The sequence below is a fragment of the Orbicella faveolata genome, unplaced genomic scaffold, assembly GCF_042242905.1.
Source record: "Orbicella faveolata isolate gen_17 unplaced genomic scaffold, um_ofav_v1 contig_48, whole genome shotgun sequence".
Classification (NCBI taxonomy): domain Eukaryota; kingdom Metazoa; phylum Cnidaria; class Anthozoa; order Scleractinia; family Merulinidae; genus Orbicella; species Orbicella faveolata.
Window position 1 is genome coordinate 4,237,501 of NW_028301578.1, and position 24,832 is coordinate 4,262,332.

Below are 24,832 nucleotides of genomic sequence, written 5' to 3' on the forward strand. Positions count from 1 at the left end.
ATCTTTGCTTGTTTACTGCAAACGTCACCTCAATACTCTTAAAACGAATATAGGTCAAATTAACATGAATATTCTTTATATTCTCCATAATCTAAACTACTTTCGAAGTGCGCCGCACAAACATGTCTAGATAATTGCAACGATCTGACACATCAAAACAACTCAGCATTGTTCAAACAAATTTCCGAATACTGCATGTGTTCAGTTGTGCACGTTACTATCGAAAAACTCGAAAAAAAGCTTAGAACTGGATGTTGGTATGTTTTAATTTGCAACGGACGCTCTTCTCAATGCAACTACAGAAAAGAGTCGACCCAATTCAATATGAGAGTCAAAGAAAGTTATCAAATTTTTGTGTAATTTTCTGAATTCTCGTAATTGACGGTCTTCTGCCACTTTCTTGACTTTCCTTAGCTTACTACAAAGTGCATAAGGTCTCTCTTGGAGAATGTGAAAAATCATCACGAGAAATAGATATGATATTTATTACTGAACATGATTAAATGAGCATGCATTTCTTGGGCATTACAAATTTATACACATTTTCCAACGGGCTATATCAGTGTTACAAAAGTCCGAAATAATCGATTTCTGCTAAAGACTTGCATGTGAGCGTTTTAACCAGCCAGGCTCGATACAAGAACACAAGATCCACAGAATGCTTCTTTTAACAATGTATTATAATTATGAGAAAATCAAAAGTGAAAGTGCTTCGGTTGGCGTTAAACCTTACAACCCATGTTATCCGCCTGATAAAGTAAATTGAGAACCTTCCAAATTTTCCAGTTTTCTAGCTTTGTGAATTCGAATTTTGCTTCTCCTCGAATTCATGACGACTTTTGAACAACTGGTCTCTATAATATCAGTAATAGCAATCATTCCACAATAGACGCATTCCACAATAAGTGTCGGTCTATTAATTATGAGAAGTCACAAGTCTTTTTCAAGTTCATTGTCACTCAACTTGATCAAAGTATTAAACTGCATATGATAACCACAGAGAATTCGACAACATACATTTACAGCAAGATGATAAAGAACGCAAGCATTGAAAACAGACCGTAAACATTAGATTGTTCAATGATCAGTTGATTAACTCCCCATCTCTTAAACAAGGTATAAACATAAAGAAACCCTGCAAAAGTACAATTGCCTGTTGATTTACCTCAAAGAGACATCAACTGAGCGACATGCAGTACTTTGATCGACTTGATCGGCTCCTGGCGAAAACTCTGCCGCTAGATTAATACGATTAAACTGAATGACGCAATGTCGGTGAATTTATGGAAAGCGGAATATGCGTCGGCGTGCATTCTCAGAAACGGTTCACAGGAAATTCGAGAGAATGGAACAAACTGATCACGTAACGCCTTCGGGCATCCTATATAAAACCTAAAACTAAAGTCGCACAAGGACCAAATTGGTCCACAATCATAGTTCCCGTATCATTCATTAACTGGAAGCATTGCTATTCCCACTCGAAGGGATGTTTGGTCACTGCTGGATACCTTACAGCACTTATTATATCCAGTGAGACAATGGGCCTCCCACAAATATGGCTGCATATAATTACAATGGTCCGAACAAGACAATTCAGCATTCTTTAAGTGATCTAGATTCGAAATTGAAATTACCGAATACTGTATTCAATTTCCACACTAATCTCGAAAATAAGCTTAAAACTGCATGTTCGTATATTTCAGTTTGCAACGGACGGTGCTCTCAATGCACCTACAGAAAAAGGTCGACCCAACTCAATATGTGAGCCAGAGGAAGTTGTCAAATGTGCGAATAATTTTCTGAAGTCTCGTAATTGGCGGTCTGACGCCACTTTCTTGACTTTCGGTAGCTTAATACAAAGTGCGTAAAATATCTCTTGGCGAATGTGAAAAATCATCACTAGAAATAGATGACACTCATTACTAAATATTAAATTTCCTTTCTGTTCATAGTTAAATGAGCTGCATTTCTTGTCCATTTTCACTATTCCTTAATTTTATACACATTTCATTACTGACCATGCCAGCGTTACAAAAGTCCGAAATAATAGGTTTGTGCCCCGACTTATGCGCTTTTTAATAAGCTATTCTCGATTCAAATCTCTGCAACCCACCGGGCTGGCTTTTTGTACATTGTATTATAAGTATGGAAAAGCAAAAGTGAAAGTGCTTCAGTAAGGGAAAACTTACTACCCGCTAAATAAAACAGACAGTTAATTTTGCAAAGCTTACCTTCTTAAACTATACTTTTGATCAGTTCATTCCACAATAGACGCATTCCACAATAAGTGTCGGTCTATTAATTATGAGAAGTCACAAGTCTTTTTCAAGTTCATTGTCACTCAACTTGATCAAAGTATTAAACTGCATATGATAACCACAGAGAATTCGACAACATACATTTACAGCAAGATGATAAAGAACGCAAGCATTGAAAACAGACCGTAAACATTAGATTGTTCAATGATCAGTTGATTAACTCCCCATCTCTTAAACAAGGTATAAACATAAAGAAACCCTGCAAAAGTACAATTGCCTGTTGATTTACCTCAAAGAGACATCAACTGAGCGACATGCAGTACTTTGATCGACTTGATCGGCTCCTGGCGAAAACTCTGCCGCTAGATTAATACGATTAAACTGAATGACGCAATGTCGGTGAATTTATGGAAAGCGGAATATGCGTCGGCGTGCATTCTCAGAAACGGTTCACAGGAAATTCGAGAGAATGGAACAAACTGATCACGTAACGCCTTCGGGCATCCTATATAAAACCTAAAACTAAAGTCGCACAAGGACCAAATTGGTCCACAATCATAGTTCCCGTATCATTCATTAACTGGAAGCATTGCTATTCCCACTCGAAGGGATGTTTGGTCACTGCTGGATACCTTACAGCACTTATTATATCCAGTGAGACAATGGGCCTCCCACAAATATGGCTGCATATAATTACAATGGTCCGAACAAGACAATTCAGCATTCTTTAAGTGATCTAGATTCGAAATTGAAATTACCGAATACTGTATTCAATTTCCACACTAATCTCGAAAATAAGCTTAAAACTGCATGTTCGTATATTTCAGTTTGCAACGGACGGTGCTCTCAATGCACCTACAGAAAAAGGTCGACCCAACTCAATATGTGAGCCAGAGGAAGTTGTCAAATGTGCGAATAATTTTCTGAAGTCTCGTAATTGGCGGTCTGACGCCACTTTCTTGACTTTCGGTAGCTTAATACAAAGTGCGTAAAATATCTCTTGGCGAATGTGAAAAATCATCACTAGAAATAGATGACACTCATTACTAAATATTAAATTTCCTTTCTGTTCATAGTTAAATGAGCTGCATTTCTTGTCCATTTTCACTATTCCTTAATTTTATACACATTTCATTACTGACCATGCCAGCGTTACAAAAGTCCGAAATAATAGGTTTGTGCCCCGACTTATGCGCTTTTTAATAAGCTATTCTCGATTCAAATCTCTGCAACCCACCGGGCTGGCTTTTTGTACATTGTATTATAAGTATGGAAAAGCAAAAGTGAAAGTGCTTCAGTAAGGGAAAACTTACTACCCGCTAAATAAAACAGACAGTTAATTTTGCAAAGCTTACCTTCTTAAACTATACTTTTGATCAGTTCTTGCTTACCTACTTTGTGAATTCGAATTTTGCTCCTCCTGGAACTCGACACAACTGATGGAAAAATAGACGAAGTCTCAATGTTGTAACATCAGCATTGGAAAGCATGCATTCCAAAGCGCTTGGTGATTATCAAGTTACCAGTGTTTTTCAAATTAATTGTCACTAATACATACATTGAAACAAGATTGACAAACTACTGATTCTGTAACAACGCCAACATTGAAAGCAGACTATAAACAATAAGTATTGTCTTATCAGTTGATTAACTCCGCAAACATGCTACAAACCAAAGGGAACCCTCAAAAAAGGACAATTGCTCGCTAATTTTTCAAGAGACATCAAATGAGGAACAAACAGTACCTTTCTGGACTCTAGGTAAAAATTGTGTGCTCAATTGACGATAAAACTAAATGATTTTATGGGAATCTATGTGTCGGAGTGCATTTCAAGAAGCGTTGCACATGAATGGAACCAATCGATTGCGCGTAACGCCTTCGGGCAGCCTGCATAAAACTTAGACAGGCTCTCAGTAAGTCGTCGTCTCCAAATTCGTCAACACGGAATATTATACACATTTTACCCGATGAATAAATGTATGCATGCTATCAATTGTTTTGCGAGATATAACAAACAACTTTCCAGAAAAAGAGATCTTAAAATTAGGCGTCGAGAAAAGGTACTTTACAATTTTCGATTTTGAAATGGCGCCAAATTATGATTGCGCAAGTAATTAAAGTGCGTGTATGGAAATCTGAAAATCGCGAACTAATTTCTCTGAAATTTGATTTCTGACATTTCTCGAGTTAGCCAAGAATAACGAACCAGCGCACAAACCCTGCTTTCAACAAAGTTTCACCTTGGTTAGAGAATTCTACAGATTAACTCTAATCCAAGGTTTATTTAACCCTCTTTTGAACAACCGGACTGTGAAGGTTGACTTTAGCTCAGTTTTCGTTTGCCATCTTTATGAATTCGGAATCTCCTTCTCTTCAAGGCACTGCCAAAACTGGAGACGTTTGAATGGAATTCATTGGCCATGGAAAGCATTCCTAAACCTGCATTACGCAGTATTAGTTGATTATGAAGTTCCATTCTTTTTCATGTTGTCTCTAAATTTGATCAAATTGTTAAACAAGATACGATAGCTACAAAGGAGTCAGTACGTGTATCTACGGATTGGAAGAACGTCAACAAGTGTAAAGAGTAGTTGTTTATTGATCACTTGATTAACTCCGAACCTCTTAACCATGGTGTAAATTAACGTCAAGAAAGTCGGGAAAAAGAGCAATTTACCGCTAATTTGTCTTTATGAGACATCAAATGAGAGATATACGGTACCTTAATCCACTCCAGGTCAAACCTGCGCACCCAATTCACGATGAAACTACATGACTTGACGGAATCTATGGAAAGCAGATTGTACGTCGTGCATAACGAATGGAACAAATCCGGGGGGGGCACTGCCATATACGGGCTATATAGGTATGTGCCGCTGTGAAGGGTATGGTTTTCAAGCAGTTTACTCTAGGATAGGGTATATAAATCAGAGCGTTTGGGTCTAGAATAGGGTATCATTTTTCACAAAACTGACTAGTTGGTTGAAGATTTTATCTAGACTAAGGAAACCAGGAATTGCCACTCAAAAATATATATATATATATATATAAAAAATCAAATCAGCAAGTTTAAATTTACGCAAATCAGCCTCAACAGTGTCGATAGATGGGGGAGTTGGGGAGTTTACTCTAGTATAGGGTAGCAAAATTCAGCTGAACTAGCTCTGGTATAGGCTAAGGGTTCCATGGTCCCAGCGGCACATCCCCACCCAGAAATTCCCAAAATACCTCCCCCGGGGGAACAAACTGATTACGAGTAACGCCTTCAGGCATCCTGCATAAAACCTAAAACTAAAGTCGCACTCGGACCAGGCTGGTCCACATTGCCAGTACTAATCGCAGTTTCCGTATCATTCAGAGACTGAAAGCATTGCTACTCACTCTCGAAGGGATGTTTGTTCGGCACGTCGGGATACCTTGCAACACTTATCTCCATCGAAACAATGCACCTCCATAAGCTACATGCATGGCTAGATAATTACATTGGTCTGTCACCAGACAGCTCATTGTTGCTTAAGTGAAAAGACTCGAAATCGAAATTGTTGAGTCGATTTTCAATCGTGACTATAATTCCAAAAATCTGAACTTGCGGTCTTCTAACTGTACCTACACGGCACGAAAAATCGCCTTTACCGCGCGTCAAATGTGTTGTTAAAGGTTTTGTAAAGGTCGCCTTTGCACGCTTTTGACGATCTGTGACACGAATCAAAGATCATCTGTGAATAAACCTTTACCACCAAATCAAAGGCGTGAAAGGCCGTTTTTACTCACCTTTGAACGCCTGTGTTTTTAGGGTTAAAGGTGATCCTTTGATACGCCTTTGCGCACTGTCAAAGGCGGGTCAAAAGTGTAATCAAATTTGTCTGCGATTCGAGTCAAAGGTTTGCTAAAGACGTGGTCGAAGATGCCTGTGACGCAAGCCAAAGGTTTGTCAAAGGTACTCTGCGCGTTCCGCGCTCGCGCGTCTCGCCCGAACTTCTCGCTCGCGCTCCTCTTTCGCGCTGCGCGACCGTTGATCACGTTTCGCGCGATCCACATCGTATACGCTTTTTTCTGCTTGCTACACTAGCTTTGTAGCTCCGCATACGAAAGATGCAATTAGATCCGTACTCTTGATTCATGTCTGACAAGTTTTGAAGAATATATCAGCTTTAATAAGGTTATTTTGTACCAAACTATTGACAAATGTTAACGGAAAAGCGGCCCGGAAAGATCATTGCGCCTAATTTTAAGAAAATAAATATGTTCAATTTCATCTCAGTTTCAATTTTTTCTCCCGTTTTTATCAAGAGTGAATACCTTCAAGTACCTTACATAAATGTTTTGGGCTTCAGGTTTCAAAAAGCCACGTTACAGGCTTGGTTTCAAACTACACGTAATGAGACTGATCATAAGGAAAACATTGTTCTGTCTATCGTGAAAACAACAGTCAACAAATCTTCCATGGTACAAAGTGCATTTATCTAACATTGAAGTACTATGGCTAAATTCTCAGTTCCTTAAATTTACTAGACCAGACTAGACAATAGGGAAGACAACCGCAAAATTTCGGGAAAGATATAGCAAACTTCGCACAAAAGTCAACTAGTGTATAAGCGTCCTTTCCAGATGGCACGTACAGTCCGTTGCATGGAACTCCTTATGTTTTGGCAGTTCTCCTTTTCTGCTTCTTGCACTTGCTCATTCTTGCATTATAAGTGGAATGGAACACAGTGTTTTCCACTTCTTTCTCATCAAAGTGGTTAAACTGCCTTGTTGGGGGTCAATGCCAACTAAATAACCATGATTTCTAGGGAAGACACATTTTGACAAAGTCTAAGGCGTTGACGAAATTAATCAATGCATCTTCACTGGATAAGTCCATCCTTTCGACCACTGCTTGTCTGCATTTGTCTAAACAGAAGCAAACAGACAAAAACGTTGGAAATGAATATTAAGGGTGAATCTTGGCATTCTATTCCTTAAAGTTTGCCTATAGTTTTTGCTAATATCACATTAATAAAACGTGACCAATCAGATCATTACTCCTCCTCCGAATAGTTTGTGCTTCTGTCAATAGTAGCCTTCTTTTTTGTATTTCTCTCCACTCTACTCAGAGATTTGGTCACACAGGTATGTCATTAAGAGCCAGTTTAACAAGCTAATTTCACCAGCTGAACAAGGGTTATCCCCAGCTAGAATTTCATAAGAGAACAAAGACTTGGGGTCATTTTAAAAGTGTACAGCTTGGCACAAATAAACAAAAAGCCTAGAGCCAGTTTACCAGTCCATCTGTCTGCCTGTCTCTTAAAGACATCTCACAGACCTCTTACAACAAAGATCTTTTATGGTTGCAGAATAGCAATCTAAAAATCAACAAATCTGACATAAACTGTGACAAGAAATGAGGAATACACACACCTTTGGGAATATTGCTGTTCCTGTGTAATTTCCACAGATCTCTTCATGTTCAGTAGTGTAATCTTTTTCCTTATTTTCATTGTAGATCATATGTGAAAAGGAGCATATAAACATATCAAAATAATTGCACACTTGATTAGTAAACAGTTAGCAACTACTTGTACATTTTTTTCCACTGAAAAAAATTCCTGAAATTAAATAATTTAACATGAGACATGCCTGCATGGAATCGCATGGCTCATTCATTGAAACAAAAATCCAGTCCAAGATGATGAATACAACCACTATGATTCCCCGTGCAGCCGCATCTCATAGAGAGAAATGGCTATTATCCAGTCAAATTTGCCAACAAAATTTTCAATTGAGTAAAAGCAAATAAATGTCTTTGTCAATTTACTTTTACTAAGTTATTATCAAATCCTCTACGCCTTAAATTCTCTACTGATCCCATCAATAGTTATGAATTAACCATATTATTAATTTTGCTTGGAAAAATTTGGTTTGGAAACCTGATGGCCAAACCAAAACAGTCAATATTGCAGACAACCACTCAAAGTTTAGATTCAAAACTCAGCTTTTACCAGTCAAAAACCAACATTTCCTGAGACTGGTTTGCAACATTCTGCAACTTTGATTCATTTACCAAAACGATTCCCACCCCTTGCATGTTTTCAATAACATTTTAATTACTTAATTTTCATCCAGGTGAGCCAGTTGATATATTTGTCCCTTAAGAAAGACAACATCTCCTCACTTGCCCTTAAATGAACCAAAAAGAAACAACTTTTTTTTTCACAGAGTGAGACTGTAATAAAAATGATCAATTAAAATAATATTAATAAGCTATAGCCAGGTTTTCAAAATCTATTTATATCCTTTCTTTGCTGGAAAAAAATATTCAAAGTTGTGGCTGAAGAAATTATAAGATGGTCTATGCTACAAAATATAGAAATAACAAATGAATATTCCAGCCTTTTACTTACCAAAATGTTCTGATGTTTGCACACTTTGGAGCATTGCATGATTTAACTGCATCTGAGTTGACTGTGAACTACAGAGTTGTATATTGTATCCTCTCCCAGAATTTATTGTTAATTTCTTCAGTTCTTCTAGAGTGGCTAGCTGAAGGATAAAAACAACATTCATTAGCAAATTTCCACTAGTCACATATTTATTGGCATTTAATTGTCTACTGCTCAAAAGACCAAGACATGAAACTCTAAAACTACTCGTATTTTCCAGAGAGGTCACATAATAATATTATTATGGGGTCAGCTTTTTAATTTGCAACTAATGGCAAGTTTGATTTTTTATCAAACATTGTAACAATTTCACCTACGTACTAAAGATAAGCTGGATTACGTGTACTAAAGGCATCAGTGGTCGAGTGTCGATCGATACCCTTGATTGATCCTCTAAATTGACACTCTATCAACACCCGATCGATATTCAATCAACACTCCATCGACACCTCGGTTGACACTCAATCTACATATCTATTACTCAGTTTTGCAAATATCACAGGGTAGGTGTGTTTGATCACCTGGTATGCCACCATTCTTAGCCCTGGAGACAGTTCAAAATGTCAAATGCCTGGCAGGTTCGGGGTGGTTGGGCAGGAGATAGTGGACTTCCAAATGATTAATCCATAAGCCTGATACAACAAATATCAAAACATATTTTTACTCCACAACATTTTGACCACTGTGATGATGCATATCATTGTCGATAAGAGTACAGACCACACTAAACCACATGCAATTTGTTAAATTCAACCCAGTGAAGTCATTTATCAACATTAATGAACAAATATCATCATAATTTCAACTGTGGCAACAAACAGAGCTTTTTTTCAATAGAATGGTAACTAGAGACAAAAGCAGAAACTTATCCATAGATTAAATTTTCAGAGTCAACAACTCTTTTAATGGTATAATGAATATGATAATTAAGTCAGGTCGTGATGGACTGTCATGCATGGCTGACTGAGTTTTTCCTTCAATACAAATTTCCTTTATATTGACATGAGCTTTCTTTCAAGGGAATTGCTTAAGCTCAGAAATTACCAGAGGCATTATGCACAACAATTTATACGTAAATAGAGTTAAGTTTAAGCTTAATTCTTAAGTTACGTTTATTTCAAGCACTGATCATGCTAAAATCTATGCTATGACAGACACTTCAATTTAATGCACAAGACTTGACTGAGTGAGAAAAAAAAATTATCTTTGTCAACTTTTGTAAATAAGTATATGTGAATTGAAAATAAAGTTTGGTCTTTCTTAACGAAGAGCTTTGCCGATCAACTGTGATTCAGTCAAGTGCAATTAATCTTCGACCAAATTGTTTTCACTGCCGAGGATCTGTCTTGCCATAAATATACAGAATTCACAGCTCTTTGTGTAGCCATTGCTGCGTTTAATTTACTTTTTAAACTCCGTTATTCTCTGAACATTGAAAAAAAAATGAACGAAATGCAAAGACTTACCTTTTCCTGGTCCAAAACACAACGAAAATTTCACCAAAGCCGCCATAATGAAGCCAAATGAAGAAAAATGTCTGCTTTCCTCACAGCCGACTTCGTTGACCTTTATTCCCATTGGCCAGAAAAATGCGGGAAGCCGCTGCCAGCCGCGTTTTCCCGCTGTTTTCGAGTTGTTTCCTTGTGCCACCTCCAGGTCAAGTGAAAACTTTTTTATTAAAAAAATACACATTGACAAAAAAGCAAGCTTTCATTTTATGGTTAAAACAGCAAAAAATACGAAAACGCAGGTTATTAGGGGGTTAAAAGCGGAGTCGCAAGATATGGCCATATTTGACCTCGCCTTTGACATGACATGACGTAGGATCAAAGTTGTACAAAGCCATGCCGCCTTTGAACGCCTTTGACATAAGAGATCAAAGGTATGCAAAGCCGTGGTGTCTTTGAACGCCTTTAACGCGCGTCAAAACTGTAGTCAAAGTTATTGACATGTTTGACCTCGCCTTTGGCAGGGATCAAATGTATGGCAAATCCATAAGATATTTGATTCCCCCTTTTACGTGGGTCAAAGGTGGAGTCAAAGTTAAGATCACATTTGCCCTCCTCTTTGTCATGGATCAAATGTATCGGCAAAGCCATGACATTTTTGACACACATTTGACGCGCGTCAAAGTTTGGATCAAAGCTATGATCATGTTTGACTTCGACTTTGATCAGGATCAAATTTAGAGTAAATCCAATTTTTCGTGCCGTGCCAGTGTAAAAAAGTCGATCCAACTCAATATGTGAGTCAGAGAAGTTGTCAAATTCTCGAGTAATTTTCTGAGGTCTGGCTGCCTAACACGTTTTGCATCAGCGAGGCTCGATACAAGAACGCAAGAACACAAGAGCCACAGAACGCTTTTGTTAACAATGTATTATGACTATGTAAGATCAAAAGTAAAAGTACTTCGGTAAGCGAAACTTACTATCTGCTCGATAAAACTGATAGAGCGTGAGACTTTCATATAACTTCATCCTTTTGAACTAAACATTTGCCCAGTTTTCCCATTCTTTTTCGCTTCAGCACAAATGCAAAACTGGCTAAGTCTTTTGTTAGAAGTGGAAAGCATTTTTGAACCCGCGTTTCGCAGCCTTTTTTGGTTATGAAGTTACTAGTCTTTTTCAAGTTGCCACTTACCTTGACATAAGAATTGAATTACATACAATAACTTCAGAGAATTCGTAACATACATTGACAATAACGTTGATAAATTATACTGCCTGGCAAGAACGCCAACATCAGAATGTAAGCAGTCACAGTTTAAAATTTATCAGCTGATTGACTCCGAATCTCCGAAACATGCTATGAACGTCAAGAAAGTACAACTGACTGCTAGTTTAGCTTAATGAGACATCAACTGAGGGACACACAGTACCTTATAATCGGCTCCAGGTGAAATTTGCGCACTCAATGGAGGATAACACTGGATGAATTAACGGGAATCTATGCTTCAGTGTCCGTGTATTCCAAGAAGCGGTACACAAAGAATTAAACTGATCACGCGTAATGCCTTCAGGCATCCTGCGTAAAACTTAGACAGGCTCTTAGTGAGACATCGTCTCCAAATTCGTCAACACGAGAAATTGGGAATATTTTAGCCCAATTACAGGCATGCAAGAGAAGGCACGCAATGTGTGCGAAAGTCAGCGACTTTCCAGACTAAATTTCTCTTTGTAACGCTAGTAAACGCAAGTTAAAAAGAAGCAGAGGGAGTTGCGAATAAATGCTTCCAGCTTTAGTGATGAAGCTTTTAAATGAATTTGCACCAGATTAAAAGTGTAAAAAGTTAACGTTTAAAAACGGCACATCTTAAATATTTAGTAGTACCAAAGTAGCACCATTGTTCTTACGATGTGATCAGTTGTGATGTTATAGCGATGTTTCGAATGCGCGCTGCTAGTCTTCATCAGGCGATTGGGTCATTGGTGACAGCATCGTGAGACAGACGACATTTCATTGTACACTGCAGTATTTGTCACTTTAATTATGATGGTATATTTGTATGTGTGTAGGTTAGGGGGAGGCAAGGAAAAGTGATCTAAAGTCACACTACCATATAGACAAGTATGGATGTTAATCAAAGGTACACGCACAGCAGTTGGTTGAGAATTAAAGGACTGAGTAGCCTACGAAGAGGCTCGGTAAGGACGGAATATCGGATATGTAGACATGATTGATCATCGCAGTTATACACACAATTTAAGCAGTTGTGAAATTAAATCAAGCCTGATGATCAATCATGTCTTCATAACATTCTCCGCAGTCCAAATATGTGAATTTCATATATTCATTTGTATTCTTCAATATCTACGGGTATATTACAAACTCACAATGTGGCCAGTTCCCAATTGGCTTGATATATAGCTCAGTTGGTAGAGCACTGCACCGATATGGCAGAGGCCATGGATTCAAATCCCGTTCTGGTCTGAATTTTTTTTCAGGCTTTAATTTCACAACTGCTTAAGTTGTGCGTATAACTGCGATGATCAATCACGTCTTCATACAAACAACGCCGTGAAAGCACTTTTAAAAACAATGAACACGCACAATTGGTTTAAAATTGCCCATGATGATTTCTTATTTGCCAGTTGCACTATCTGCCTGGAACCTTAAGCCATGTGTCTTCTTGTAAAATAAAAAAAAATCAAAATTTGCTAATTTTTTTCTGGGTCTGCGCCGCATGGCCTCAGTAGTGTGCCATCGATCGATAAACCCCAGCAGTTTTGCAGTGGACTTCCGGTGCATCCAAATTCCTGCGGACGTTTAATTTAACGTCAACTGTGGCCTTTCTGGCAAGGAAAACTTTCGTCGCTGGTGACGATTATGAAATCGTCGAAGAAGGTTACAAGACGGGACATGGCCACTATTACATGTACGTATTCAAAATGAAGAAAGTCATCGGAGTCTGTCCGTGGGGTTATCCCACGGACGAGATTTGCGTTTATTTCTCATGGAAGGAATCGTACGGCGACAAATTCCGCGTCATTACGGCGTATCCGTTCTCCAGAGCTTATCACGTCTTCTTGAAGCAGAGAAAGCAAGGTATGGCCACCTTTTAAAATCCTACAGACTTTATGTAGGTAAGAACCAAACGGCTCTTTTAGGAGCCACCACATTAATAAAAGTCAATGGTCCAACATGCTTTCCCCAGTTCTTTTAATTTTGTGCTCGAGCACGTGGAGACGCGCACTTATTATTCACAAAATCGATTATCGATTATCAAAACTGCAGCGTCATAAAATTCAGTTTGACAGCGTCCTCAAAATCAACAATGAATTTGATTGATGAACCACTCTTGGCGGCTGTTCGTTCTATTGAGAACGCGGACCAAGACAACGATTCTCAAGAGGTAATAAATATAACTTGAAATTGGAGTACATGTCGGGCGAATACAAATCCGTACCGTTATTTTGAAATGGGTCGTTGAAATTGAATGGAAAAGATAACTTCATACTTTAACTTACATGATTTAATCAGACCTAAAATTTGAAGACGGCTAAGGACTTTGAAAAGAAATTATTTTGATTTTGAATTAGGTCACTGAAATTGAATGGAAAGGATAAGCCTTTGTGCTTTTCAATACCACTACATGTTTTAACCACAACCTGGAATTTCAAGGAGGGTATGAGCATTCAATAGAAGTTCTTTTGATTTTGAATAGTCACTGATAATGAATGGAAACGATAATGAACCTTTGTGTTTTTTATATCAATACGTGATTCAATCAGACCTGGAGTTTGTAGGCGGTTACGGTTTTTGAAAAGAAGTTCTTTTGATTTTGAATAGCTCGCTGTAATCCTTTATATCGGGCCTGGAATTTGAAGGCGGTTACGGTTTTTGAAAAGATGTTCTTTTGATTTTGAATAGCTCGCTGTAATCCTTTATATCAGGTCTGGAATTCGAAGGCGGTTACGGTTTTTGAAATGAAGTTCTTTTGATTTTGAATACCTCGGTGTAATCCTTTATATCAGGTCTGGAATTTGAAGGCGGTTACGGTTTTTGAAAAGATGTTCTTTTGATTTTGAATACCTCGGTGTAATCCTTTATATCAAGTCTGGAATTTGAAGGCGGTTACGGTTTCTGAAAAGATGTTCTTTTGATTTTGAATAGCTCGCTGTAATCCTTTATATCAGGTCTGGAATTTGAAGGCGGTTACGGTTTTTGAAAAGGTGTTCTTTTGATTTTGAATAGCTCGCTGTAATCCTTTATATCAGGTCTGGAATTCGAAGGCGGTTACGGTTTTTAAAATGAAGTTCTTTTGATTTTGAATAGCTCGCTGACGGACTTGGAAACGTTCTACCAGTATAACACAAGTAACACTGGACGGGTTTACAAGGCGGTTACGGTTTTTGAAAAGATGTTCTTTTGATTTTGAATAGCTCGCTGTAATCCTTTATATCAGGTCTGGAATTCGAAGGTGGTTACGGTTTTTGAAATGAAGTTCTTTTGATTTTGAATAGCTCGCTGACGGACTTGGAAACGTTCTACCAGTATAACACAAGTAGCACTGGACGGGTTTACAAGGCGGTTACGGTTTTTGAAAAGATGTTCTTTTGATTTTGAATAGCTCGCTGTAATCCTTTATATCAGGTCTGGAATTTGAAGGCGGTTACGGTTTTTGAAAAGATGTTCTTTTGATTTTGAATAGCTCGCTGTAATCCTTTATATCAGGTCTGGAATTCGAAGGCGGTTACCGTTTTTGAAATGAAGTTCTTTTGATTTTGAATAGCTCGCTGACGGACTTGGAAACGTTCTACCAGTATAACACAAGTAACACTGGACGGATTTAGGATAAGCAAAGCTATAGCGTTCGTCCGATCGTATTTTATAAACCTTAAAGTTACAATGGAACCGTTACTCCTAAATTTAAGTTTAGCGTGCGATGCAAATAATTTGTCCCATTGGCCGCGGGGATGACGAAATTTGCATACGAGTTGAAAACTTAACGCAAGAATGTGACAATGGACTATTATCTTACACGTTGAATGATTAGACTCTGTTAGCTTAACTGAATAGGCTATTATCTTTTAAGGCGAATTGAACGGACGCTAAAAGACTAATAAAGGCATTTGTTTTCATGCGAGTTGTGGAATTGTTATTTATGCATTTACAGGAAAATTAAATTAACAAACTAAGTAAACTTTTCGGGTGGTCTGCGTGTGTGAATGTAATTATGATAAATCAATAACGTCATATGTTACTTGATTGGTGGTTGAAAATATGATGTCGTTTTTGTGCAATATGATTGGATGTTGGAAATGTGCCGACATTTCCTGTAATATGATTAGTTAACGACCCCAATAAAGTTGGGACTCGCTAGATAGAAATCATTTGCAGATGGTGGACTGTTGACTAAACTTTTGTTTCTCTGCATAAGATTTTCGCCCCATGTCCAGCCACTTTGAGGATATAAGCGATGAAGAATCGTTGGAGGCCATTATTGTTATTGAGAATGGACCAGAAATCAGTTATTTTCAACAGGTAAATTAAATATGTTGTAACAAAAATACATTTCGTGTACTTAATGTGTGATGAACCGGGTTATTTATTTTATTTTATATTTTCTCCAAGATTCTTGACGACTCTATCGATGATACGATTTTGTCAAATGTCGCCGAGGCTACAGAACGTCAACTCACTAATCAAGAACAAATGGGGGGAAGTCTTGCTACCACAGAACCTGGACGCTTCGAATTTGTACTCAACCCGTACGTAGATAGTCACAGCAAAAAAATGGGCGTTAGAGAGCGTCACTACACCTCCAACATTCGTCAGGTGGGACAATTTATACCTCAACAAAACTTGGCAGCAGCAATTGCTGATGGATTACATAGAACAATCCAAAATTTGATTCTCCGAGACAGGATACCAGCCGCTGATCGTGTCAATTTAGCCAGCAATCGCTTAGTCAACAGCTATGCTTATCGAGGGTTACCGGCGGGGGAATGGTTAAATGGTAGCGATCGTGTCGACAGTCTGCTGCAGCAAATGTCACAGGTGTTAAACTCAAACGAGAACTTTGAAATGAATGATTCGTTTCAATTATCTTTTACACACGTTCGTACATCTCCTCGCGGTAGCGGTCAGAAACGAAAATTGAAACCTGGACATTCTAATCCAGAAACTTTCAAACGTTTGAAAGGTTCTGTCATCAGTATCGATAACAAAGATGAGCTATGCTGCGCCCGCGCCATTGTGACAGCTAAAGCTAGAGTGGATGATCACCCTAAATGGAACAGCTTCAGAAGAGGTTACTCTATCCAGAGAGATGAAGCAATCAAGCTGCATATAGAAGCTAATGTAGAAATGGGAAAATGCGGTTACGAGGAACTCACTAGATTTGCATTGACGCCGTCCTTGAACAATTATCAGCTCTTACTTGTGGACGCTACCCGAGGTTATAGCGTGACTTCTTTTGGAAAGCCTCAGGAAAAACAATTGGTACTGTTGTATGATAATGAACACTACAATGTGATCACTGCGTTACCTGGGTTCTTTGGTAACAGTTATTTCTGCGCAAGGTGTCTCAAACCCTACAATACCGAAGGTCAACACGCCTGTGAAAACAACCCTGATCATTGTTCTTCCTGCTTACAAACGGGATGTGAGGACTTTACAGAGGCCAGGTGTCGTAATCAACCACCAGCTACACCCTGCGGATCCTGTAAGCGGATGTTTTATGGTGATGTTTGTTTTCAAAATCATCTGACGAAATCCTACAAGGGAAAAACCGCTGACTCCAAAAACATCAGTGTTTGCAGTCAACGCCGCAAATGTCGTAGCTGTAAAAAGTTGTTGGTGGGTCTCAAGAAGCAACAAGAACATGAATGCGGTTACATAGACTGTCCCTCTTGCCACGAGTACATAGAGGCCGCAAGCCACCGATGCTTTATTCAGATACCTAAAACACCGGAAGAGCTAACCGAAGAGAAAAAAGAAAAAAAGAAAAAACGCAAGCGACGAACCGAAGCCGAAGCAGAGGATAATAGTAATGATGATGATGATGATGATGATGATGATGATGATGATGAAAAGCCTCCCATTCTCGTTTTCTTCGATATTGAGGCGATGTAAGACACTGGCAAACACATCCCTACTCTTTTAATAGCGGAAACTGAGGATGATGATTGTCCAATCCACTTCAAAGGTGAAGATTGCATTCGCGATTTCCTGGAATTGGCTGGATACGTTAACTGAAGAAGACACGCGCAAGGTAACTGTTTTGACCCATAACTTTTCTGGCTACGACTCCTATTTCGTCGTGGAGGAATATCATCGCCAACACAGGGTCCTCAATCAAATCAGAAATGGAGCTAAACTTCTCCGATTAACCTTTGGCAATATTAACTTTATTGACTCTCTGTCATTTTTTCAAATGCCGCTTTCTGCATTTCCAAAGACATTCGGATTGACAGAGTTAAAGAAGGGCTATTTTCCTCACCTGTTTAACACGCCTGAAAATCAAGACTACGTGGGACCAATTCCCGAGAAAGAATTTTACATGCCTGAATCAATGTCTGTCAACGGCCGTAAAGACTTCGAGAAATGGCATGATAAAGAAAGAGCTGAGAATGTAGTGTTCGATTTCCAGAAAGAATTGCTGGAATATTGCGAGTCGGACGTGAAATTACTGAAGGAGGGATGCCTTACTTTCAAACGGCTTTTTGAAAAAGAGACAAAGTTTGACCCCTTCAGTCATATTACTATAGCTTCGGCATGCAATCGAGACCTGCGACAAAACCGAATGGAAGCCAATACAATTGCTTCCGAGCCTCTCCACGGTTGGCGACTAAAAACAAATCAGTCGAAAGTTGCCATGGAATATCTACTGTGGCAACAAAGTCAGATCAGTGGGAGAATTCAACATGTTGGAAATGATGGGGAATACCGTATCCCCAACAGTCGCTACACCGTGGACGGCTACGATGCAACTACGAACACCGTCTACGAATTTCAAGGTTGCTTTTGGCATGGCTGTCGTAAATGCTATCCCAACAGATCCGAAACACACCTTAGATTAGAGCACCGCTGCACTGCCGACGTGTATCTCTGCACCCAGGAAAAACTACAATTCTTGCGTGACAAACGTTACAACGTCATCGAAATGTGGGAGTGTGATTGGCGGAAAATGAAAGAAGAAAGGCGGGACGTCAGGAACTTTGTAGCCAGCCTCGATTTGGTGGAGCCACTAAATCCCCGTGATGCCTTCTGCGGCGGACGAACAAACGCTGTCAAACTCTATCATCTGGCTGACATCGCCTCAGGAGAGAAGATTCATTACTATGATTTTACATCTCTCTATCCGTTCATTAATAAGAATGCTGAGTATCCTGTCGGCCACCCTGAAATTATATTTCAGCCGGAAGACACAGACATCCAAAATTACTTCGGGATTGCCAAGGTCACAATCTTACCTCCAGAAAAACTGTTTCATCCAGTACTTCCGCTGCGTGAAAATGGTAAACTAACATTCCCGCTATGTAGAGCCTGTGTACAAGAAGAGATGGAAAAACCAATGCTACAACGGTCCTGGGTTTGCAGTCACAGCGACAGTGAAAGACAAATTACAGGTACATGGTGTACCCCCGAACTGAACAAAGCCGTTGAGAAGGGCTACAAAATAACTTACATTCACGAAGTGTGGTATTTTTCTGAAACGAGGAAAGGTCTCTTTAAAGACTATGTGAATACATGGTTAAAGATTAAAGAGGAGGCAAGCGGCTGGCCAGCTCATGTAGACGATGATCCCGTCAAACAGCAAGAACATCTGAGATCCTACAAAGCGAAAGAGGGCATCGAACTCAACCGCAACAACATTGAAAAGAATCCCGGCAAACGTAGCCTTGCAAAAATGATGTTAAATTCCATGTGGGGGAAGTTTGGCCAGCGCACCAACAAAACTCAAATCAAAGAGTTCGGAGATCCTATGAGGTTCAGTGCATTCCATGAAAGTGATGCAAATGACATTTGCTACGTGAGTGTATTGTCTGAAGACATCGTTGAAATTCACTATAAACTGAAATCGAATGACGAACCTGTCTCACCAAACCTCAACATTTTCATCGCTTGTTTCACGACATGTTGGGCGCGACTTCGTTTGTATGCAGCTCTGGACATGCTACAAGAACGAGTACAGTACACAGACACCGACAGCGTTATTTTTTCCAGTTTACCTCATGAAAACAATCCTCCTCTTGACGACTTTCTCGGTGATTTCAAGGACGAGTTGGGAGAAGACGACTTCATCACTGAATTTGCGTCCGCGGGACCGAAAAATTATGGTTACCTCACGAAGAAAGAAAAAGAAGAATGCAAAGTGAGGGGAATCTCTTTAAACACTGAAGGTAGCAAGCAGTTAAATTATCAAGTGTTGCGGCAAAATGTTTTAGACGAAATTCAACGCCCTCTCGAGAAAACGCGACAAACTGATATTTACAAGCCTTATCACATCGTCCGAAACTCCAAAGAGTACTCACTGACCACAATCTCTCATACGAAAAAGTACCAGCTTGTGTACGAAAAACGAGTGATAGATCCCTACACCTTCAAAACATATCCCTATGGCTATGAAAGAATAACAAATGAGGACGTGGACATGATTGAACTGTTGTGCCATTTGTAAACACTTTTGTAAATAGTTTCATTCATAAGGTGAGCGCAATCCACTAGGGAGTTGCACAAGGCTCTGTCCTGCAATTTTAGGGAAACATTTGATATTAAAGTTAATGGTTAACTTTAAAATTGCGTGATTACTTTGTTTATCTTAGAAACCAGGCTTTTTACTCGGTCAACACGGAAACGAGATTATTGACGTCAAAGGGGGCGGGGCTTCTGATTACTATGGATACGTCAAACTCGAGAAAACAATAGAACTCCTTTCCATAACAATACTTTTTCATTTGCATCACACTACCTGTCAAATTCGTACTGGACTAGCCCATACCACTACTATTATGCCGTAGATATAGACATATCCACGAGCAAAAACTGACACCAACAAATGGTATATTTCAGTATTAGCGGAATCCTTAGTTTAACCATGCATCTAAATTATTCAATTTGGGCAAATATATTGTTCGGCCGTTCTCAACGGTCCCCGTAGTGTTAACATGCCAATTTCGATATATTAAAATTCTAACTTATACAAAAATTGATGGCGACGGAGAGTTTGTTTTTTCCTTCCTGAACAACCCGAAGCTACAAAACCTTTGTATTCATCTCTATACTATACGACAGAACGATTTTTAAGTGAACACCTGTTTAAACCAAGCTTTACACAGAGAAACGCACACATCCTCGATATTAGCTGATATTCTCCGCCCGCGCCTCAAAGGGATTGCGGTGAGAACATTTCACATTAACGAATATATCTTGAGCAGATAGAAGCTTTTACACAACCCACCGGCTAAATATCCTGCTCTAACAGATTAAGATCAAGATAACAGACAATAATATATTTGTTTTCTGACCTCGCGCGTCTGGCGGCCTATGCACACTGTTTTGATTCGAGTGTAATATGAACCCATCACTCGAATGATCAGTGAATAATGAAACGTTTGCTATTGAAAACTGATTCAAGACATGCTGAAAACAATTTCCTGTATCACTTTGATACCACACATCATGAGGCGCCAGACATTCATTTCGCGGCAAATCAAAATAACGTACCCAGCAACGAAAAGTTCTTTTAAAGGAGCTACGTCACGGTTTCTCATCTTGAGAAGTTTACCCTAAATATTTTCATGTTGGTCGTTTGCAATCCGTGTTCATCTTCTCTATCATGACCACATCCTTGTTTCTTTATGGTAAATTATTATCTCTTTGGTGTTTTTCTATCTTAGTGAACTACAATTTTCTGTTTTCCTTCAGCTTAAAGATAATTTTGTAAGTGGTCAAAATAACGCAAAATGCCGGTAAATTATTATCTCTTTGGTGTTTTAGTAAACTACAATTTTCTGTTTCCCTTCACCTTAAAGATAATTTTGTAAGTGGTCAAAATAACACAAAATGCCGAGACTGAGCCCCTTAAGTTTCTGGAAATCCCATGCAAAATACTAACGGCAGAGGTTGGATTTTGTATGTCATTCCAAGTGACCGATCTCTTAGAACTTATCATACTTAGAATGTAGCTGCACTGTAGCCAACGAAAAACAGCTCTCCATCGTCAACTTTAGCTAAGCGAGGTCATAAGTGTAAAAAGAAAGAAAAAAAGAAAATAAATCTCTATACAGTAAGTACCTCAGCTTAGTGGTTGTAGATCAGAATTCTGGGTTCTAATAAAGCAGAAAACGAGTTGTTGTCACTCCAGGTCGTTCATTGTAATTTTAGTTACCTCTAATAAGCCCGACCTGTCATGACTGTCGGATCATATGCAGGTGGCCATGATAAGAGTATTAAGTGGCAGTCCCGCTAAAAGCGGTCCACTCGACTTCGGGACCAAAAATAATTTTCCTTCATTTTTTGTCAGTGAAAAGGGTTTGACACACACACACACACACACACACACACACACACACACACACACATATATATATATATATATATATATATATATATATATATATATATATATATATATATATATATAAAAAGTTAAGATGCTTCGAGCCAACAGGGATGCCACGCGCCAGAAGGATCCAAAAGGATTCGTAGTCCAAACCTCGAGTAATGAAATTTGTAGGCAATTGTGGAAAACGAGGACGGACAACTTCGAGCGAAAAAAAAATATATATACAGTAAAAAATCTAAGAAATCTAAAAAAAAGTTTAAAAATTTAATAAAAATAAACGTTTCGGTCAAAGACCTTCATCAGTTGCAGTGCAAGTGAATAATAAATTACAATAACCTTAAATAAGTTTACAGTATAAAAAATGACATCATATTACAAAGATGATTACATAACAGGGCGTGGTAACACATGAAAACGAAAAAATTAACCAATGATAAACAATCGGTGATTACTAAGCGAGATACTATGACAATGCGGTACAAAACTCAAAAGACACAAACCAAATAAGAATAAATAATCGAATATAATACAAATAAGATTAATATCAAAAAAGTAACGCGATTCGTCGAGTCAGCCGAAAGTGTGAAGGGACCCGCGTGTAAAATATTCAATGTTCAAAAAAGGCGGTCCCAAAATCCCCAAACAAAGCCCTTGAAACTATGCCGCGGCAAGGCACAACAGGCGCCCTAAACAGGGCCCTTAAACAACAATAATGTAATAAATTCCCCGATGGGGGCCCCTGAGAAAACCTAGCGCTAACAAAGCTAACAAGATCCAAGGTCAGGGCCTTTGAACACCTGAACTAAGATAACCGCCAAATTTGCAAGTTATTTTTGCGCTAATTGTAGTTTATTCTTTTTTTCGAGTGGAATTCCTGACGTTTGTTCAAGCCAAAAGGTGCCAGAGAGAACAACTGTGCACTCCAATATGCCTCTTTAGTGATTAAAAGCTTTTCGATGTTACTTGTATTGTTTGCATTTATCTGCACTTGATCAATACACTGGAAAGAAAAGTCGTTTAAGTCGTGCGGTGTTCTGTTGAAATGCACCGCTACCTCACAAGTCTTTTTCTTGGTCAGCATAGCAGACTTGTGGTTGCGAAATCTAACTCTAAAATCTGTTGTTGTAGAGCCAATGTATTGTAAGTTACATTTCTTACACGAAGCCAAATAAATGATATTTTTTGAATCACATGAAAGTTTCAATCGTATCTTATAGCTCTTGTCTGTTTGAAAACTTTGGAAAGAATTTGATTCAACAAAGTAGTTGCGACAGAGATCACGTTTTGTTCTTTTGCATTTAAAGCAACCCTTAACCTCAACAACCTCTTCAACCTTAGTGTTAGAGCCATAACGAGATGGCGCTAACAACTCCTTAAGGTTTTTAGATCTTCGAAAAGAGGCTATGATGGAATTTGGCGGAAAAAATTCTTTTAATTTGGGGTTGGATTCCAAAATACCTAGGTGTTTTCTGATGATGCGACCAACATCAGGTAAATTTGGATTAAATGTTGTTACAAATGGAAAAAATTTCTTCTCAGCTTTGGCACGAGTTCTAAGTAAGTCAGTTCTAGATGTAGTTAAGGCTTTAGAAAATTGATCTTCCACTAGTTTTGTGGGATAACCCTGATTGACTAGATAACCCTTGTATTCAGTTGTTCTCTCGGCAAGAAATACTTGTTCAGAGCAGTTTCTCTGTAACCTAGTTGCTATGCCATAAGGGATAGCCTTGAAAACGTGTTTGGGGTGAGCACTTGATGGTGGAAGATACAAGTGGCTATCAGTTGGCTTTGAATAAACGTCTGTCTGGATGAAACCCCCGATGAGATGTAAAGTTAAATCTAGCACGTGAAGCTCGCGTTCAGAAAAAACTAATTCAAATTTAACGGTAGGATATAGGGAATTTATAAAGTCAGTAAACTCATGCAGTGCAGGAAGGCCTTGTTGCCAGAGATCAAAAACATCGTGACGGTATCGCCACCATAAAGTCGGCTTTATGGGGCCAGAAAATTTAGCTTGATAATCTATTTCCCCCATGGCAAGATCCGCGTAACTACAGGCGTTCTTTGGGCCCATGGCTGTGCCATGAATTTGTAGGTCTTACTGCAGTAAAGAAGGCACTGGATGCCAGAGAAAACCAGCTTCCATCCACTAATTGCATTTTAGAAGCAGTAGAAATTTGTTTGAAGAGCAATCACTCGGTTTTTAAGGAAAACTTTTTCCTACAAATTCATGGCACAGCCATGGGCCCAAAGAACGCCTGTAGTTACGCGGATCTTGCCATGGGGGAAATAGATTATCAAGCTAAATTTTCTGGCCCCATAAAGCCGACTTTATGGTGGCGATACCGTCACGATGTTTTTGATCTCTGGCAACAAGGCCTTCCTGCACTGCATGAGTTTACTGACTTTATAAATTCCCTATATCCTACCGTTAAATTTGAATTAGTTTTTTCTGAACGCGAGCTTCACGTGCTAGATTTAACTTTACATCTCATCGGGGGTTTCATCCAGACAGACGTTTATTCAAAGCCAACTGATAGCCACTTGTATCTTCCACCATCAAGTGCTCACCCCAAACACGTTTTCAAGGCTATCCCTTATGGCATAGCAACTAGGTTACAGAGAAACTGCTCTGAACAAGTATTTCTTGCCGAGAGAACAACTGAATACAAGGGTTATCTAGTCAATCAGGGTTATCCCACAAAACTAGTGGAAGATCAATTTTCTAAAGCCTTAACTACATCTAGAACTGACTTACTTAGAACTCGTGCCAAAGCTGAGAAGAAATTTTTTTCCATTTGTAACAACATTTAATCCAAATTTACCTGATGTTGGTCGCATCATCAGAAAACACCTAGGTATTTTGGAATCCAACCCCAAATTAAAAGAATTTTTTCCGCCAAATTCCATCATAGCCTCTTTTCGAAGATCTAAAAACCTTAAGGAGTTGTTAGCGCCATCTCGTTATGGCTCTAACACTAAGGTTGAAGAGGTTGTTGAGGTTAAGGGTTGCTTTAAATGCAAAAGAACAAAATGTGATCTCTGTCGCAACTACTTTGTTGAATCAAATTCTTTCCAAAGTTTTCAAACAGACAAGAGCTATAAGATACGATTGAAACTTTCATGTGATTCAAAAAAT

General features: G+C 38.8%; 1 protein-coding gene, 2 long non-coding RNA genes and 1 pseudogene across 4 annotated transcripts in view; 1 reads left to right on the top strand and 3 right to left on the bottom strand.

The window, feature by feature from the left end:
* Positions 1 to 24,832, bottom strand: part of LOC149096071 (substance-P receptor-like) — a 103,450-nt gene that overhangs the window by 14,056 nt on the left and 64,562 nt on the right. Inside the window, exon 1 of one of the 2 annotated variants that reach the window (XM_089280772.1) lies at positions 1,166 to 1,704. The exons of the other annotated variant lie outside the window; for it this stretch is intronic. The gene's annotated coding sequence lies outside the window, so the exon portion shown is untranslated. Of the gene's footprint in view, positions 1 to 1,165; positions 1,705 to 24,832 lie in introns of those variants that run through there. 2 annotated transcript variants of the gene reach the window in all.
* LOC149096073 (uncharacterized) lies at positions 4,839 to 12,007 on the bottom strand. The gene is made up of 2 exons (XR_016204588.1): positions 11,560 to 12,007; positions 4,839 to 5,046 (listed from the first exon to the last, which is right to left on the bottom strand). It is a non-coding gene; the product is annotated as an uncharacterized LOC149096073 (long non-coding RNA).
* On the bottom strand, positions 7,238 to 10,394 carry LOC149096074 (uncharacterized). Its single transcript, XR_016204587.1, has 3 exons — positions 10,148 to 10,394; positions 8,643 to 8,781; positions 7,238 to 7,728 (listed from the first exon to the last, which is right to left on the bottom strand). It is a non-coding gene; the product is annotated as an uncharacterized LOC149096074 (long non-coding RNA).
* Positions 15,718 to 19,806, top strand: LOC149096075 (uncharacterized; annotated as a pseudogene).